The following is a 5280-nucleotide window of genomic DNA, read 5'->3' on the forward strand; positions in this document are numbered from 1 at the left end:
GCTTTCGACACAGTTAATCACCAGCTTCTTATCAGCAAGCTATCTGACTATTCTCTTGACATAAACACAATAGCATGGATTCAATCTACCTTAATGACAGACAACAATGTGTTGCGGTCGACAATACAAAATCACCTTTAAGACCTTGCAGCATGGGGGTGCCACAAGGTTCTATTTTCTATTTTTATCTATACATAAATAAAATACAAAATTATTATGTATGCTGATGATACGGTGCTAAGATCTTAAAAAAGTCGCTAAAAAATTGATGGACAAATCAAAAACTTTCTTAAACTCCAAAAAGAAAAGACAGTTTTTTTAAAATATTTAAGATCTTAATTGATGGACAAATCATTTCTAATCATATTTAGGTGTCATGGAATCAAATTTAGGTTTTAAAAAACATATTAAAAAGTTATCAAATACAATTAAATTTAATATGGCACAGTATAGATATTTCGAAATTCCCTTACAATCGAGGCCTCAGGGGCCTATCTAAATGCAATGATTGTTCCACACTTTCGTTACTGTATGATAAGTTGGTCACAGGCTACTAAAATTGCCCTCAGGCCACTTGAGTCATTATATAAAAGTAGATCTGAGTACAGGAAAGGTGTGAATATGACCTTTTTTATATTTTATGTGTGATATATGTATGTGTGGTGTAATTCTGTGTTCTATGGTCTATAAAAGTAAATCTGAGTACATGAAAGGTTTGAATATGACCTTTTTTATATTTTATTTATTTGGTTAATGTAAATTTTACTATTCATGTATGTATGATGTATTGTGTATTTTAGTTAAGATCAGCCTGCCCAGGGACTATGAAAATTAGCTCTTGAGCTAAAACCTGGTACTATGCATCTCTCCCCTTGGGGTTAATGTTTATTGTACGCTGTCCCTGTTTCTTTAAATAAATAAACTAAACTAAAAAAACAAACAAGCACTTTTCCGGTGATGGCCAGCTTTACTGCGCAGCCTCCAACTGAGAGAATGTGACGTGAGCAACGTGTCTGAAAGTTGGAAGTCTTCTGGTAGCTGTGCCAAGAGAAATCTCAATCATTCCCAATCTTACAGATACGGAGAGTGTAGGTGGATGTAAGGAGATAACATGGGCACAGGCTAATTATTGCTAACTAACATGCTAGTTAACATTAGTAATTAAACCTAAACAGCTCATGTAAGTCAAAACTGCCTGCGAGCTTCTCCTGTACTATACGGTAATTCCTCTACTATGCGACAGTAAGTCACTTGGTTATGACACAATCGTTAGCTTATATTTACAAAAACGTCTGCTACGGAGCCATAACGTGAGGTACAAGGTAATGAAGCCTTGTATACATTGTCGTGTTTTTTGGAACTAAACAATGGACAGATAGAATCTTCAAACATTTCTGATGTAAAGTTATTCGCAGTCAAGTGACGTAAAAAAAAAAAATGCCGGTCAGCGGAATGCTAACAGGAGGTGATGGCCATTTAGCAACAAAATGCCGCCATAGATGGCTCGAGTTCTGAAGCGAAGCTTACCCCCTTGGTCCTGATCACCCCGTCATTGTTGTATTCGCTATAACAACGCTCTACATGATCCCTTACGTACATTGAAGCGATACTGATCGCCGTCTGATTCTGTGAATGAATGCCCGCATTGCATCGTGGGACATCGGCTTTAAATGCGCCCAGCTCGGCTTATATCGTAGCTTACTGTTCTGTCTTATTTACTGTAATATTTCACCGCTAATAAGACCGAAATAATATTATTAAAATAAAGAAATGCATACCATGATAACCGCTAAATACATGTTGAAAGATGTAGCGTTATAGTTTTAAAAATATCAATAAACAACAAAGCAATCCAGCTTCCCTGGCCGAAATAGACCGAAATAATAACATTAAAAGAAATACATATAAACCGTGATAAGATCTGGTGAATAAATGGTGATTAAAACAGCGATTATTGGGCTAAAAATACCAATAATATCAAAGCTGTATCCAGCTTCTCTGCTGCAGCCGAGTGGCAGAAAGTTTTTATTACGTAAGATGCTTCTCATTGAAATACATTAGTATTAAAAAACGTTACCCCAACACGTAAATCTTCACAATTACGTAATGGTATCATGTTCTAATAGATTTAATTTCGTAATGCCATCACGAACTGACGTGAGACTGGGTTGGCCAGTCAGCATGATCAAACGGAGAAACGATAACAGTCTTTGCACAATAGACAAACTATTGACTGTTTGTGCACCACTTTCAAATCTGGGGAAACCACTGGTACCTAAATAAAGCAGGACTGATTATTAAGTTCGTTACTACATTCATCGCTACTATATGACCTCCCGGTAACGCTAAGTCAGCAATACAGTATAGATTCAGTAATGAACACCAACAACTAGCAATAAATAATTTATTGATTGATTGATGAATTTCAGAAAAAAACAGGCCATGGCCCTTCTGCCCTGTCATGTTGGACTGATTCTAGAGTTAGTTAGTTTAACAAACACAAAGTTATTTAGGAAACGTCTTCCAGTCGCATATGCAAATCATTCAGAGAAATACATGAATACAAATATATACATACACACATATATATATATACACACACACACACACACACACACACACACACACACACACAGTATATACAAACAACAAATCCTCATCTACAGATCATTTCGATAAAGAGCTTTTTTCCTCTTCTCCCAGGCTTTCTGAATGGAACTAATTTTCTATATCATTCAAACAACACATGAGATCTATATATCATAAACATTTGCACAACCTGCACTAATTCATACAGCCTCTTTTTTCTTAGTGTTAAACAGTTATTAAATTGTTGTACTTAAAATATATCTATCAGTTATATTGTACATATTTGTTTCTGTATTTACTGTTTATTTCATATCAATGTTATATATGTTTATGTTTGGACCAACCATCAAGGCAAATAAATTATAAGTGTGACTTGGCAATAAATCATTTTCTGATTCTCATTCTGCACTAATGAGCTGCTTCTGAGAACATTTCCATGTAGTTGTTGCTCAACTGCAGTCTTCCCTCTACAAATTCATCCACAACTTTTGGCAGCATGTGTTTAAAGTAGAAGCTACGTAGTCTTTGCATATATGTGATGGCAAAGTCATTGTAATAAGGCACATCAAGCTCCAGGTGTTGTAGTGGGGTCCAAATAACAAGACTGGCTGTTTGTAGCCACAAGTGCATCCCTAACTGTACCTGACTATAGTAGCCTTTGGGGCCTTTTGGGTTCATAATATACTGCCCGTCTTCCACTCTGATGTCTTGGTTTTTAGCAGTGAATGCATCATTAATGGATGTGCATGCACTGAGGGTGATGGGGCATTTTATTTCTAGTAGCTTATTATCAATGATACCATCAGGGCTAGCTGCCAGCCATGGGTCTCCTGCACACACCACCAACCCTTTGTCAATCACTCTGAAGCCCCTCTCTTTAATATACTCCTTTGCAAGCCCCTCACTTTCCTTCCCATACCTTGTGGCCCGACTCCCCTGGAACCTTGGATACAGGTGTTCAGCAAGAAACTTATCTGGGTCAGTTGTCTCACGCTGAGGCACTTTGCTGGCTGTGCTTGCTGTTATGCGGAGCTTGCGCGCATCATGCCATAGTGGTTCTCTACTTTGCTTTCTGGTGTTTCTCTCTAGTTCTACCACTTGATCAGGTCTCAGAGTAATGAATGTATCATAAAATGCTGTGCACTTTAGACAGTTTAGAGTGCTACCATGCTCACTGCAGGGCTGAGCTAAACTGCTGAACACATTTGGTTCCTCTCCATGCGCATCCTGCTCTCCCTGACTGCTGGTGAAAATCTGACTGCCTGACTCCGAAGCTGTGTCTGTCTCACTGCTGTCACACATGGCGGAAAATAGAGCACAATCTGGCACAACTTCCTAAGAGATATGGAAAAAATACCTAATTTATCTTCCCTGCCATATTTATATAGTAGGCTACTGAATCTTTAACATTATGGTTAACTGGTAGATTTGTTGGAGACATGTTAACCATAAGTTACCTTCAGGGCTTTATAAAGCTTCTTTGGTGACCCATCTGGATTCAGTGCAGGAAGGCAGAGCTTGTAGCCGCATATTAAACAGTAGAGGGCAGTACAACGTCTAGACTGGTGGTAGACACACATAATGTTCATTTCTCCCCAATTTCAGATCAAATTCCTGCTGGAACTTGTCTGGTGGTTTAGTTTTTGGTTTAAAAGCTTCAGATGCCAATGATGCAGAGACCTGGAAACACTGACCAATGAGAGCAGACTGAGCTTTTTAGGAAGGATTTGGAAGAGACAGCTCTACAACAGAGAGTACAGGTGCTGCACCCATGGGCCGTATATGAAAAATAAAGTGTCTTTTGAATATCAAAGTATATAAACATGTCCTAGAAGTAACACAAAACACAAGTATGAACCTGAAAATAGCCTTTATAACTCAATCAATGTCTCCCCCCAGTGTTGTACTTGTCACCAGTTTAGTAAACAAGATTTCAGACTCTGTGGCGCAACGGTAGCGCGTCTGACTCCAGATCAGAAGGTTGCGTGTTCAAATCACGTCAGGGTCAATGTTTCTGTTTCTCCAGCTCCATTGGACAATGGTCAGACAGGATAGGGTGGTATCTTGATCACATGCTGTAGACTTTATCACATCAAAAACTGCACAATGAAATGACTGGCCTAGCAATTAAATTTACAATCCTTACTAGCATGTTAAAAACAACAACTGGTTAGTGATCAGTAAAGCAAGTACTGTTCACTTGTGTGAAGAGAATGTGTGACCTGGTGAAAAAGTGTAGCCAGGGGTGGATTTAGTCATTTTGGGGCCCAAGGCAAACACAGACATGGGGCCCTCTACATCTCTTGTTTCCACCCTTTTGTCAATCCTTATTTTTCTAAGAAAGTCCTACTTGTAACTTCTCTTCAGCAGTCTTCACACAGCAATGATGTCTAGACATCTGGAGTTGCATCTGTAAGAAAAAAACAAAACAAAAAAAAACAAAAAATTGTATTTAAAAGTTTCTCTGTACAATAATATGTATTTTCTTTTTATAGGGAAGAGCTGCCATTGGTTGTAATTTACCTTGGTTGGCTCTCTGATAGTATCTCTTATATGGATCTGCTTGCTGCTACATGTTGTTTGTGGACTTCTGTCTTGTGTTATTAAAGTGAGAAGAAACACACAAGACAATAAGTGATCAATTATGGAGACATAATTTTAATAAAAATAACTTACCGTTTAAAATATTCC

The 5280-nt window shown here is 38.0% G+C and overlaps 1 non-coding gene across 1 annotated transcript; it reads left to right on the forward strand.

Annotated features, from left to right (window-relative positions):
- The first annotated feature begins 4525 nt into the window (after positions 1-4525).
- Positions 4526-4597, forward strand: trnaw-cca (transfer RNA tryptophan (anticodon CCA)). The gene has a single exon. It is a non-coding gene; the product is annotated as a tRNA-Trp (tRNA).
- Positions 4598-5280: the final 683 nt, after the last annotated feature.

This window comes from Perca flavescens, chromosome 5, assembly GCF_004354835.1.
Source record: "Perca flavescens isolate YP-PL-M2 chromosome 5, PFLA_1.0, whole genome shotgun sequence".
Lineage (NCBI taxonomy): Eukaryota > Metazoa > Chordata > Actinopteri > Perciformes > Percidae > Perca > Perca flavescens.